The sequence below is a fragment of the Myodes glareolus genome, chromosome 20 (assembly GCF_982192425.1).
Source record: "Myodes glareolus chromosome 20, mMyoGla1.1, whole genome shotgun sequence".
In the NCBI taxonomy this organism is placed as follows: Eukaryota; Metazoa; Chordata; class Mammalia; order Rodentia; family Cricetidae; genus Myodes; species Myodes glareolus.
The window spans coordinates 61,007,974-61,023,176 of NC_142045.1; positions in this window are offsets into that span (position 1 = coordinate 61,007,974).

Consider the following 15,203-nt stretch of genomic DNA (forward strand, 5'->3'; position numbering starts at 1 on the left):
CTTTTTCCTTTCAGAGCTGTAACATCTCCATTAGGGAAACCTTTTCCTCAGAACTGTAATACCTCCAATGGGGAAGCCTTTTTCCTCAGACCTGTGGTACTTATCCCATTCTCTTGCTAGAACTCATATGAATGACTATTGGAAATGTTTCTTGTTTTGTTTTGTTTTTGTCTCTGTATGTGTATACAGAGTGTGGTAGATATGCATGTACACATCTTTGCATGTGTATCAGTATATGCGTGGGTAAGTGGATGAGTGTTTGAGTGTGTAAACCAGAGATTAACATCAGCACCTGTGGTCTTCTGTCATCACTCTCCACCGTGTATATTGAGACTTTCTGGTTGGTTCAGCTTCCCTCACAGATTCCCTGTCTCCCTCCCACTGGGGTTATAGATGGACCACCTCACTTCCCTGGCACTATGTGATGCTAGGGATCTGAATACCGGTCCTCATGCTTTCATGGCTTTTTGTCAAGAGCTTTACATCCCAGAACTATCTCTTGTAGACCAGGCTAGCTGCAAACTCACAGAGTTCTGTCTACCTTTGCCTCACGAGTGCTGGGATTAACAGTGTGCACCACCACTGCCTGCTAGAACTTTTTAATTGCCTGAAATACCTATTTTATAATGTTTGATGCTGGTGTGTCTGTGTGTGTGTTTGTGTGTGTGTGTGTACCGGCTAAGTGTTCAAGTGGATGCCTGTGTGTTGTGTAAGAAGTTAAGGCCAACCAAGCTAAAAGGAGCCAACCTGGAGTCTGCCTGGAGCTGTCAAAGGTCCTATCTATGCCTAGCCAATAAGGCATGGCCAAGTAGTGTTTCCTGAGTGTCTAGCAACAGGCACTGTCAGAGGTCCTGATCGTGCCTAGCCACAGAGAGAAGAGCATGAGATGTCAGCTATCAATTGTCACCCAGCCTGGGCACTGTGAGGGTATATAAGTTTTCCCTTGCTGTTCAATAACTGAGTCTGCTGTAAAACTTCTACCTGACTCCTGGCATCTATGGTCGTTGATATTGCCCCTTTGCACCCCCCGACCCAAGGAAGACATTAGGATCCAGCAATACTAGTGCATATTCGTGCTGAGTCCAGAGATAAGCCTGGGTATCAATTTTCAGGCACAATCTACATTTTAAGGAGTTGGGTGAGGTGTCTCTCACTGACCTGACATTCACTAAGCAGGCAAGCAGGCCTGACTGGTAATCAAGCCACAGGGATCCACCTGTTTTTACTTTCCCTGTGTTGGGATTGCAAACTCATGCAGGCCTGTCTTTTTTGTTTGGGTTCTGAGGATTTAACTCTGTTACTACTAACTGATCTATCTTGACAGCTCCTGCTGGCTCTTTCTAAGCCAAGAAATGTGTGGTCCTCTAGCTTATGAATTTGAATTTTGATTTTGGTCCTTACTTCTTCTGCCTGGTAAATTTCAGAAACATAAACATTCATTTGTGAGTTTTACTTTTTAAAATTAATCGATTAAAAGAATCAAGTTTGTTCTCTGATGACTTACATTTGATTACTTACACATGACAATACATTTGATTACTCACACCATTCTATCTTATGACCCTCCCATCAGGTATAATATACATGTAATACAAGAGTCATATTTTCAGGATTGAACACGACACCCCCAAATTCCTCTGTTCAGTGTGAGGATGTGGCAGATGACAGACTTTCAAGTGAGGACTTCCTTAGAAGGAAGGGTTCCTTATGACCCCTGAGCCTTGTCAGTTATTGTAAAAGTTTCTTTTTAATTTAGGGTTTTAAAGATTTACTTTTGATTATGTGTCTGTGTGACTATATGGCATTATATACACATGAGTGCAGTGCCTTCAGAAGCCATAAAAGGGTGTTGTAGTTATAGATGGTTGTGAACTGTCCAATGTGGGTGCTAGGAAACAAACTCAGGTCTTCTGAAAGAGGGTCCTTAGCTTCATAGCCAATTCCTCCAGTCCATAGAGTTATTTCAAGTGTCAGTTACTATAAGAGAGAACCTGGACCCTGCATGACCTCTGGCTTCTCTCTCCTTCTGCGGAGTTTCTTCTTTGCTTTATTTGTTTGCTAACGTGTGTATGTGGTACAGGCTGGCCTAAGACTCACTATTTAGTCAAGGATAACCTTGAACTTCACCTGCCTCTACCTTTCAAGGGCTGCTTTGAACGGTTCATGTGGTGCTGGAGATCTACCACACTGCTTAGGTTTGCTAAGTGAACAATCTATAAGCCACATCCCTAGAGCCTGCACAGTGCCATTTGGAATCTCAGCAGCAAAACTGTGAGTTAACTGTGAGTTAAATAACATAAATCTCATTTTTAAAAGAAAGTTTCCTGCCTCAAGTACTTTTCTTTGTTGCCATATTTTTGAGACATGGTCTCATTTAGCCCAGGCTAGTTTTGCATTCAGTATGTAGCTGAGTTCTGATTCTCCTGCCTGTACTGCTCAAGTGCTGAGATTTCAAGTATGTGCCACCAAACCTGTCCACTAATGTTGGAGGGAGTCGTCTTGTCGTCCTGGCCACCTGGCTAGCTTAGCCCTGAAATAACCACACAGAAACTGTATTAATTGAAACACTGCTTGGCCCATTAACTCTAACTTCTTATTGACTAACTCTTACATCTTAGTTTAACCCATTTCTATTAATCTGTGTATTGCCACGTGGCAGTGGCTTACCAGGTAACATTCCCAGTGTCTGTCTTTGGCAGATCCATGGCATTTCTCTGACGCTGCCCTTCTTTCTCTCAGCATTCTGTTCCATCTTCCCTGCCTACCTAAGCTCTGCCCTATAAACAGGCCAAGGCAGTGTCTTTATTCATTAATGGTAATTACAGCACATAGTGGGGACTCCCACATCACACCAACCTACTTTTAGTCCATCTGCTTGATGTATTGGAATATTTTCCTAATGTTATTATTGATAAAACAGTTTTTATGGAAAAAAATGCCAAATTTCTCATTTTCAATTTAATACCATTATTCATATTTTGTTATATGTCATTGGCAGAGGTCATTCATTCATTTTCTGGCTGCTTACACTCCCAAAATATTCACACAGAAATATTATTATTTCTGTATTAATTGCAATACTGTTTGGCCAATACCTTAAGCCTATTTTTGGCTAACTCTTAAATATTAAATTAAACCATTTCTGTTAATCTGTGCATCACCACATGGCTGTGACTTACTGGCAACTTTCTAGTGTGTCTGCCTCCCGTCGGCAGCTGCATGGCTTCCCTTGACTCTGCCTATGAAGTAGGAGGCTGCTTGTTTCCCAATTGCCCAGCAGCTCAGACCCAAAATAACCACACAGAAACTGTATTAACTAAATCACTTCATTGTGGCACGCCAGCAGAAGAGACGACTACAACAGGATTCTTCTCAGAACGTACTTTTATTGGAAGTGCACAACTTGAGGTTGATGGCGAAGGACCCTGGACCCTGATGCACATGGCTTATAAGCCGTGCAGAACAAAGCCTGAGACGTGTCCGAGTCTGAATGGCTCTGGCCGCTCCTGATTTTACGAGTCAGCTCACGATTGGTGGCTGGATCGCTCCATTTGGGAACGGGCACCAAGTGCCTCGGGGTGGGGCCGAAGCTGCTTGAGAGGCAGGAAATGACGGCAGGGTTGTGGCGCCTTGGCGCCCTACACTTCATGGCCCATTAGATCTAGCTTCATATTGCCTAACTTTTACATTTCAATTTAACCCACTTCTATTAATCTGTGTATTGCCACATGGCTGTGGCTAACTGGTTAAAGTTCCATCCAGCATCTGTCTCTGGTGGGGCTACATGACTTCTCTCTGCCTCTGCCTCCTTTCTTCCAGCATTCAGTTTAGTTTTCCCTGCCTAGCTCCACTCTACCCTATCACAGGCTTAAGACAGTTTCTTTATTAACCAATGATTTTCACAGCATACAGAGAGGAATCCCACATCACCTCCCCCCTTCTGTTTAAATAATGAAGGTTGTAACTTTAACATAGAAATATTATATACAACAAAAAGCAAGAATTACAGTTACAATATTTATATCTACTTTATCTTTTATCATATCTAAGAATAATTATAACTTTAACTATATATTCTTCAACTCCATCAAACACTCTAGAAGGATATAATATTACCTAAGTAAACAGGAAGTAGATTGTAAGCAACTTCTAAAACTCTAAAATTGAGAGAGACATCTTGCTACCTGAACTCTCACCAAAAGTTCTTCTGTATTGCTGCAGGATCCATCTTCAGCCTACAGGCCCAGAGTATCTGGCAGACTTTTCCACGAAGCAAGAAATTTTGAAGACAATTCCGCCTAAATTAGCAGTTTGTTAGTCACTTTCTTCTGTGTCCTGCAGAATGTCTAACAGACTCTTTCATGAAGCAGGAACCCTGAAGGACTGTCTCACCTTTAGGCAAGTTTATCAGTCATTTCTCTGTGGGTCCTGCATGACCAGTTCATACAGGTTAGCATCAAGCAATCCTGTTAGGCAAGAGCAGTTTCTTACCTAAATGGCTAACTTACACCATAAGGAACCTTTCGGTGTCCATCTTCCTCTTGAAGTAGCTTGGTGCTGCCAAGAGCAGATGTGTCTCATTGTCATGAAAAATTCTAAGTTCTTGAAACATTTTAAATGCCATATGCTGTAGTCTTTGAAAAGTTTGGAGAATGCCTATTCATCTGAAATACATATTTGTCCATCTAGATAATCTAACTAACATGACTACAAGCTTGACTATTATAGATGATTAACCTATATTTCTTAATTACACATTACATTTTTCAATGAGCTGGACAAACACAAGACCTAAATCAAGAGCAGAAATCTATCTATATCTCTCTCTTCCTTCCTTTATTTCTTTCTTTCTATCTATCTATATACAGTATAACAAAATTGACCTTAAACTTGTATCAATACACCAAGATCCATACCAATGTAAATCTCTATAGCATATCCCTCTTTAAATGTAAGAAAACACTTATAAACAATATTTGGGGAATTTGGGCATAGTTCTCTCCAAACTGCTTCCTGTTGTTTACTGGACAGGGTAACTTTTTAAAAAATTTATTTATTTACTAAAAATTTCCACCTCCTCCCCTCCTCCCACTTTCCTCCCCCTCCTCTCCCATCCTCCCCTTTCCCCCCTCCCTCTTCAGTCTTAAGAGAAGTCAGGGTGCCCTGCCCTGCGGAAAGCCCAAGGCCCTCCCTCCTCCATCCAGGTCTAGGAAGGTGTGCATTCAAACAGACTAGGCTCTCAAAAAGCCAGTACATGCAGTAGAATCAATACCCAGTACCATTATCATTGGCTTCACAGTCAGCCCTCATCACATGCTCATTCAGTCCCAGTCCAGCTGGCCTTGGTGATCTCCCATTAGATCAGTCACACCGTCTCAGTGGGCAGACACATTCTTCATGGTCCTGACTTCCTTGCTCATGTTCTTGCTCCTCCTGTTCTTCATCTGGACCTTGGGAGCTCAGTCCAGTGCTTCAATGTGGGTCTCTGTCTCTATCTCCAATCCTTGCCAGATGAAGGTTCTATGGTGATATGCAAGATATTCATCAGTGTGGCTATGGGATAAGGTCAGTTCAGACACTCTCTCCTCTGTTGCTCAAGGACCTAGCTGGGGACATCTCCTTGAACACCTGGGAACCCCTCTAAAGTCAAGTCTCTTGCCAACCCTAAAATGGCTCCCTTAATTAAGATATCTTCTTCCCTGCTCCCATATCCACTCTTCCTCCATCTCAACCATCCTATTCCCCTAAGCTCTTCCCAATCCTCCCCTTCTCCCTTCTCTCTCCTCATCTCCCCTCCTCCCACCCCACCCCCACTCCTGTGCTCCCAACTTTTGCCCGGCAATCTTGTCTACTTCCAATATCCAGGAGGATAAATATGTTTTTCTTTGGGTTCACCTTCTTATTTAACTTCCCTAGGATCGCGAAGTATAGGCTCAGTGTCCTTTGTTTAGGGCTAGAATCCACTTACGAGTGAGTACATACCATATTCATCTTTTTGGGGCTGGGTTATCTCACTCAGTAAAGTGTTTTCTATTTCCATCCATTTGCATGCTTCCTGTTGTTTACTGGGCGGGGTAACTTTTGTGGGTATTCACAGCGACCTTTCAGCTGGTCTTCATCCATTAAACCATATTAGTCTAGAAGGATTCCACAGGTTCTCATCATCTGTGGAAGCAAAAGAAAAACCTCTTTTCCAAAGCAACATATTCTTAGACGTAAATTTTGAGGACAAAAAGTATATATATTGGTTACTTAGCTCCTTCACAGTCAAAAAATTCAAAGAAAACACAATAATATACATAATTCAGATTTTCTTTGAATTTTCCATCTTTATGTGGCTTATTTTTCTTTACTCCTTTAAATCTGTGACTGTACTCTGTCTCTTTAAAGACTTTTATTTTTTATAAACTATTTACTTCCTCCTAAAACTCTCTATACTTTGTCTTTTCCCCCCAAGCCTACATACATTTATCCAACACTGTGACCCATTTAGAGGTCTTTTCCACCTGAACTTGTCTTTATTATGTATCTGTAATTATTTTCTGTCTAGAAGCACTTCTTAAAATGCTAAGCACTTCTTAAAAACCTAAGCTGTGGCATTGCTAGGGAAAATATGGTCTGCTTGCTCTATCCAGTCCGACATGGAGGAAATCTGTTTACTGCCTCTGAGAGCTATGCACATTGCCCCATTTTCAGGCACACAGTCAGTCTATGTTGTCATTAAGCAAGTTGTAGCACTCTGCTTACAAACCCCATTTAAATACCCCATAGCCAAACCTCCTCAGAGGTTGTACTTGCAGCACGGCCCAGGAAGTCATTTCAAAATCACATGGCTTTTTTTTTCTGCTACCAATGAAGCAGGAAACCCTCTCTTAAAGGAGCCACAATGATGAAACATGCTAAACTTTTTTTTTTCTTGAATTCCTTCCCTAACTCTCTCAGGTTTTAAGTGGATTTTAGTTGGCCATGTTGTCACCAATTTCTAGCAGGAGGCCACTTCTTTGTTTCCCAATTGCCCAGCAGCTCAGACCCAAAATAACCACACAGAAACTGTATTAATTAAATCACTGCTTTATCCATTAGATCTAGCTTCTTATTGCCTAACTTTTGCATCTTAATTTAACCCATTTCTATTAATCTGTGTATTGCCACATGGCTGTGGCTTACCAGGTAAAATTCCATCCAGCGTCTGTCTTTGGCAAGGCTACATGGCTTCTCTCTGCCTCTGACTCTGCCTCTTTTCTTCCAGCATTCAGTTTAGTTATCTCTGCCTACCTCTACTCTACTCTATCACAGACCTAAGACAATTTCTTTATTAACCAATGGTATTCACAGCATACAGAGGGGAATCCCACGTTATGCCTACTCTCTCTACATATCTTCTTCAGCCTGGCTGATAAGCCATTGGCCAAAAGCCCTTCTTTATTAAACAACGGTAATAAGACATATTCACAGCGTACATCACCTCCCACTTCAATATATCATCCTTTTGAGACAGATACTTACCTGCTCCAGGCTGGCCTAGAACTGGGTTTGAAGTTGGAGGAGGGTGACCCTAGTTCTCAGGGTTCACATCCTGAGTATAGGGATTGTTGTCATGCTTTCACATGACTGGCTTATTCAATGCTGAGGGTCATTCCTGGGGCTTAGAGCATGCTAGGCAAGCCCTCTATAGAGTGACATTCTCAACCTCTACATCACTAATTTTTGGCCCTTTTTCTTGTCTTCTTGTGAATTGAGGAGCTTGTTTTGAGTTTTCCACTTACCCAATCTTTTGTCTTTTGTTTTCATTTTTACAAGATTTCCTCTAAAGTTCACCCACATATCTTTAATGTTTAGCTCTAAATCACATTATCATCCTCCTTAATCTGTAATAATTTTGTAATATGTGAACATGGCTAGATTATTTCCAGAATTCTCTTCTCTTTGCTTTTTGCTGTGGTGAGCTGTAAGAAATAATTGGAGTAAGATTTTGCAGGCAGAAACTAACCCTTCAGCAGTGGCACATGTTTGCTCTTTTGGAGCTTAGGAGGCAGAGGGAGGATGATCCAGAGTTCAAGATCATTCTCGTATGTACGGCAAGTTCCAGGACAGCAAGCCTGCTTGAAACCCTGTCTCCCCCATATCCCTAAAGTGATGAATCTAAGCAGCAGACACATTGCTATATTTTATTTCATGAAGTAGCGTGAAGACAGCAGGAGTAGTGGTATCTTGTGTGTGCTGTCCTTATCTTTTGGCTGCCTTTCTGATCTGGGCACAGTCAAGTATGCACAGATGCACTCCCACTCCCACTCCCCATCTGGCTGCTCTGACTCTTGCTTCCCTATGTGTTTAACTCTATAACAGGGATGCCAGCTTTCTTATGGAATACCATTCTTTAATTTTAGAGGCATGAGGAGATGAAGCAACATCTAGTTCATCCAGATTAAACTGCCTAGTTGCTGTTACATTGTGGTCTCTTCTGCTAATTTTTTTCTCTAACTGCCCTCGAAATAAGTTATATATTCCATTTTGAGACTTCAAAATAGAAACTTCATCAGGCTTATTAGCTAGCTACTATATTAACAAATTAATTCCTTACAATAAATTCTAGAGTTAGAAATCTAACATCTGGTTAACAAATTATGCCAAAATGTAGTGCCTACAGACAATTACATATATTAAAACTGGAAGTGGTGGCTCAAGTCTGTTGAGCCCTTAGGAGCTAGAGGTCAGAAGACAAAACAGTCAAGGTCAGGCTGCCCTACATAGCAATTTTGAGGCTCGTTTGGGCTACATGAGACCATGGTGTCTATATGGCACCATTACTACTGCCACCAACCGTAACAGAATAATAATAATAATAATAATAATGATAGAAAAATGGATACTGAAAAAATAATCCCTCTTGTTTTTTATGGGTCAGAAAATATCCAGTTTCTTCACTGAACATTTACCCTGCAGCTTACTGTGAGGTTGTTGTCTAGGTGTTATCTGTAGTCTCTGGAGGAAAAGCTAAGGAGGCACCGTATTCACATAGCTGGGAGGATGAAATCTGCCAATGGGAGAGAGGTGACCTCTTCCCCAGAGCGCTTACTCTACACAGTCGGCTGAATATCTTCATAATGCACCCACATGTAGTACACCTATATATACTCACAGGCAAAACACTTATGCACATAAAATTTAAAGTAAACAAAAGTCCATTATCAGGTTAGTTCTCTCTTTCTACCAGGTGAGTCCTGTGTGTGGAACTTATGTCACTGGGCTTGACTGCAATTTCATTTTCCTACTGAGATATTGTGCTGGTCTATTCTTAAATTTTTATAATTAATCATACAGTTCAGAATCATTTGTCAGTTTTGGGGGTCAAGAAGCCTGCTGGTGGGAATTTCAATTGGGAGGCGATTAAATTGTCACAATATCAGATATTGCTAAAATGAGATAAACAAACACATTGTGTCTTATTGTATCTTCATTTATTCAGGGTTCCTTTACTTTCAGAAGTGTTTCATAGTTCTGCTGTGAGATTCCTAATCTTCTGAGACTTTTTAGTGAATTTATCATCTTGAATGTTTTGTACTCTGGGTCTGGGTGTGGCTCTTTACGGTGGAAACTTCTGTCTTTGCTACACTCACATTTCCTTCAGGTGCTTGGCAGTACTTATAATGGCTGCCATGTAGCAGGCACTTTCTCATTTATAAAGACCTCTCTTTTTATTCAATAGTTTCTTGCTTCTTGCATGTTTTGACATTGTTCTTGTAAGCCACATATGGTGGCTCACTTCTTGAATCTCCCAGCATGTGGGGGATTACAGATGTTGGAGGACTGTGGCAAACTTGAGACCAACCTGATCTATGTCAAAAGTTCAGATCAGTCAGGGCTACATAGGAAGACTGTCACTAATACATATATATTTTATATTGTGATTATGTTTCTAAATACATTTCTGAAATCTATTTCCTTTCATTTTGTTTGCTTTAAAAAATGTTGTGGTTCTTTTTATGAGTGACTATGTACATAACTGTATATTAGCATGCTCTGTTTGATGCTTACTCCTGTATTCTGCTTTCTGATTTTTTGAGACACATAGCTCAGGTTAACTAAATTTACTATTATAGTCAAGGACGACCTTTAGTTCCTTACTCTCCTTCCTATACCCCCCAAGTGCTGGGACTATGAGCATGAGCCCACACCTGTCCTTTTTGCTTTTATATTTTTTGCTATGTCATATCTAAACAGGACTTACTTGCTAGATGTTCTTCACAAGGGTGTAATTGCAATCCATGGAAAGCTGAGGCAAGAGGATTGCCTTCAGTAAAAGGCAAGCCTAGTCTGCATTACAAGTCGAATTCATGGTCTGACCTACAAAGTGAAACTTTGTCTTAAACAAAATAAAATAATTTTAATACATTTAAAATAGCCTTATTTTAATAACATTTTTATTTTTAGTTTGTTATTTATTATCTTTACCTTTTTAAAATCAGGTTTCTTCAGGACTGTTAGCATTTGGAATCTCATTCTTTACATTTATTTTTGACAAAATGCTTATGTGTGTGTGCACACTCACATGCATGTGAGTGTAAGTACCCACGCAAACCAGAGGCATTGGATTTCCTAGAGCTGGGCTTGCAGACGGTTCTGAGACAACTGATGTGAACGTTGGCAATTGAACACAGGTCCTCCCTAAGAGAAGCAGCACTTGGGAACAGCTAAGTCATCTTTCTAGGTCCATGAGAAGTTTTTTGCATTTGGTATATATGTGTTCACATTTGTGTGTGCTTGTGTGCTCATGTGCAGGTGTGTAGAGGCCAGAGGCTGCCATTGGGTGTCTTCCTTGATGGCCTGCCACTTATTAAGGCAAGGTCTCCTGTTGAACCAGCACTCACCTATTCGGCTGGTCTTTCTAGCTAGTGTAGGGATTTCCTGTCTGTCCTGTCAAATGCCAGGATTACAGGCAGGTGCTGACTTTTATGTGGGTTATGATCTGAACTCAGCTGAGGTGTCTGCCCAGTCTCTATGGTGAGACTTTTAGTCTGAAAAGTTCCTGCAGGCAGAAGGCTAGTTAATATGGAAGTAGCCTTATTTGCTTCTGTTTTCTGAGCGATTGCAATCTTCCTGCATCTTTGTGAAGCAGGTCTTTATCTGACCCCTCATGCGGTTGTTTTTTGGTATTAAATTTCCCCATGACCAGAAGTGGAAGCATCTATTACCCACGTGGCTCCCAAGTGCCTCTGGTAATAAAAACGCTTGCCACATTGAATGCAATCGTCATGATTTGGGAGACCTTCATCTGAACTCCTTGGCTTCCAAGTGTGAGGCAGGCAGTACAGCAGGTGTTTAACCAACAACCAGTTTCCAGCTTTCAGCTCCAACACTGAGGAAAATCAACTGCATTTAATACTTTAAAAGGCATTCTTGTCAAGTGCAATGTGGCCTTTTCCTGACAACACTTTAAACATAGTTCTTATTTCTTCTTTTGGTCTTATTATTTTAAACAGTCTTAAGGCTTCATAAAGATGGTTGTTTTGTTTGGGAGACAAAGTTTCCAGGGGATAATAAAAACACCTTGAGTGGTAGAATAGCTGCAACACACAGGGAGCTGCTGAGGCCAAAGGGAGGGAGGCTTGGCCTGCTGCTCACTGAGATATCTTCTGTTGAGGGAGCTTGGTGCACCCTCAGACTTCTTAATCACTTTCAACTGTTCTGAGACTTTGATGATGCTTTAACTTTCTCCAGATGTATGCTCACTCATCAAACACACACACACACACACACACACACACACACACACACACACACACAGAGAGAGAGAGAGAGAGAGAGAGAGAGAGAGAGAGAGCGCATTCCTGAATGCTTGCATTCCTGGGTGCTTACTGTTCAAGAGCCCAATGGGAGAGCAATTGCCCAGGGCTGTTTTTTCAGGTGAACTGGCCCTCTGCCAGCCCTAGGCTTCTGGGAGTTCACCCCAGAGCAGTAGTGCACAACACAGTACGCTTTAGACACAGAAGGTATATAGTGACAATGACTTCCCCTTCAGTGGGAATTTTCTGTTTTAAACTGAGTCTGCTTATCTAATACGCACAAACTGAAATGATCATCTGTGTTCTAGGGTAAGTGGGTTTTGTTTTTGTGTGTTGGCTAATTCCCTTTAGTTTTCTATCACTCTATTTCTTAAATTTTCGTTAGGTGATAGTGTGAAGGGTTTTAAAAAATATATGTATTAAATAAATATAAATATATATCACAAATTCCTTTAAATATAGGTGAGAAAACAGACCAGCAAGTAAAAGTATTAGAAGTGTAAGTCTGACAGTGGAATTCAATTCCAGGAGCCCAAGTAAAACAACAAAAACAAAACTCTGGGTATGTGATCTGCATCTGGAATTCCAGCCCTCCACTGAGGGATAAGAGGTGGTAGAGCTCCATTTTCTCCTCTCTGGTACCACTGTCTTTTCTCATGGTAGTGCTTTCGGGTCTTTTGCAAGCTTGACTACCTCCAGAGAAGACCCTCCACACCCAACTACTATGGAAGCATGTTCGGGTCTCAACTGCAATGTCGCTTCTACAAAGGTCTCCGTAGACTCCCAAGGTCCCATAGCACACAGCACTTTCTTCAACGTATTTGATACCATTTGTAGCCGTATTTCCTGCTATTATTATCAATTACTTTATTTCCTTTCTGAGAATATTAGGTTTATCTTTGCACCCCAAGATCAAATATGTTTCTCTCATTGTTTCTTAGCTAAGTAGAGTATACGTGATAAAAGTAATGTTGCTCGAACATAGATATTAGAATGACAAAAAAAGATTGGGATTGGGATTCTTCTTGTACTATATGACAAATGTATACATTTATAGCCTAGAACACAGGCGCTTGTACATACACAGCTATAGATCGTTCTTCTAGAACATTTATACAAGTCAGCAATATCATTTTTAATAGATGCCAAATTATTAATTTTTCTACTTAAATATTTTTCCTGGTACAATTTTATTTAAAACACTTCAACTTACCTGTATTTCATTAAATCACTGTTTACAAAAATGTTATAATGAGCTACTGTGTTTCCATTTCTCAGCCTCATTAACAACTTAGAACATCAGGGTGAGTAATATTCTTTAGGTAGAAAACATATGGCTACATTAAGAGAACCAATATTGATATAACAGATTTTACAAATCTGTTAATGTTTATTTGCTTATATATATACAGAATAGAATAAGTTACCCTATGTATAGATACAATTATAGTGCACAGGGTCTATTTAGGTTGTTAAATGTATATGCACACACACATACACACATATCTGTCTATCTATATATGTAGATATATATATAGTTTTCAAAAAGCTTACACAAAGCAATTTATTCACAGAAAATAATTTGAGAAGTCCTGTTCACAGACAGCGCCCACAAAAACTCCCCTTACTTCAAATGCTGTCAGAGGGGATGCCCCATCTGCCTAATCTTTATCCCTGAGAAAGGAAGAGCTCTGAGGGCTGACTGGGCTCCAGCTTCAGGAGTCTTGTGCTGGGGAATATCGCTTTCAGGTGTGTTACTTTTGTTTATGCTGCATTTGATTAACTGTGAAGCTGTGATTCTTTGCCTGTCTAAAATAGTTAAAGATCCTAATAAAAAGTTGAATGGTCAATAGTGAGGCAGGAACAAGAATAGTCAGGGCTAGAAGGCAGAGAGTATAAACAGAAGGAGAAGGGAGAAAGAGGAACAAGAGAAAACAAGGAGACAAGAATATCAGGGGCCAGTCACGGAGTAATAAGGAAAGTAAGATATACAGAAGTAAGACCTAGAGACAAAAGGTATTCCGGATAAATTAAGAAAAGCTGACAAGAGACAAGCCAAGACTGGGCATTCATCACTAAGAATAAGCCTCTGCGGGTGATTTATTTGGGAGCTGAGTGGTGTCCCCCTCACCAACTAAGCAAAGACCTTAACATCATACCACAGTCTTGGTCCTGTTTCCTCCTGTTGCCCAGAGTTGACACGCAGGGCAGTAATGCCCAGTTCCTTGCATCTCTGGGTTTCATCCTAAGCAGGCAACATGGCTGCATATGGAGAGAACTCATCTATGCCAGTCCTTACCTTCATTCCACCAGTTACTTGGTAGATGATTTCTTTGCCAGAAAGATTGGTAACCTGGACAAAGGTATCATTGAAGGAAGCAAAGACTATATTCTCTCCTTCAGCTCGTTGAGGTCCAAGGACTTCTTTTCTTTTCTTTCTCCTTTCAAGGGGCCATTTTTTAACGTCATCTCCAGACTCCCCTACCAAAAAAAGTATATATCACTTTTTTGAGACAGGGTTTCATATATGAAGCTTACTTTAAATTCCTGATCCCTCTGCTTTTGCCTTCCAAGTGTTGGGATTACAAATCAGTATTAGATTGTTATATAATTTTATAGTCCTAAAATCCCAGAAATTGGGCTAGAGTTCTTAATTAAAAACAAACAAAGTCACAGCACTGGGTCACCAGGCCTCTAGCTAAGTAGAGCCCTGGCTTACCCTTCAAACATTCAATGGCAACCTTTTCACTTGTAAAGGTATTTTTTTTTTCTGCAAAATATTTGTTAAACTATGAAAAGACGTGTTGATGTTTTATCTTGTCTACCTGAGGCTCCTGATTGGTCTAATAGAACACTGAATGGCCAAAAGTGGAGGAGGAGGTATAGGCAGGACTTTTGGACAGGGAGAATAAGTAAGAGGAAGATTTCAGTTTGGGGAAGAAAGACAAAAGATGCTAGTGATCATTTAGACAGACAGACATGGAGGAAGCAGGGAAGCAGGACTTTCAAAATGAAAGAACTAAAAAACCCCGAGGAAAAACGTAAATGAATAGAAACAGGTTAAGTTAAGTTAAAAGAGCTAGTGGAACAAGCCTAAGCTAAGGCCAAACATTTATAATCAATAACAAATCTCTGTGTCTTTATTTTGGAGCTGGTTGGCAGTCCAAAGAGAAATCCAGCTACAGGTATTATAGTTCAAAAGATAAACATAGCTGTCCTTACACAGGATCAGAATTCAAGAAACATAATAGGTCACGAGGCATAATAATTTGAGGCAAACCCCTGAACTAGATTAACGACAAAGCTGTCATCTGTCACCACACACTGATTCTAGAAGAGAAGGAAGCTGGGAGGGAGTTGCTGCTCACTCTGGAACAACAGTATCTCAGTGCTGGACCAAGGAAGAAATCTCCAAATCAC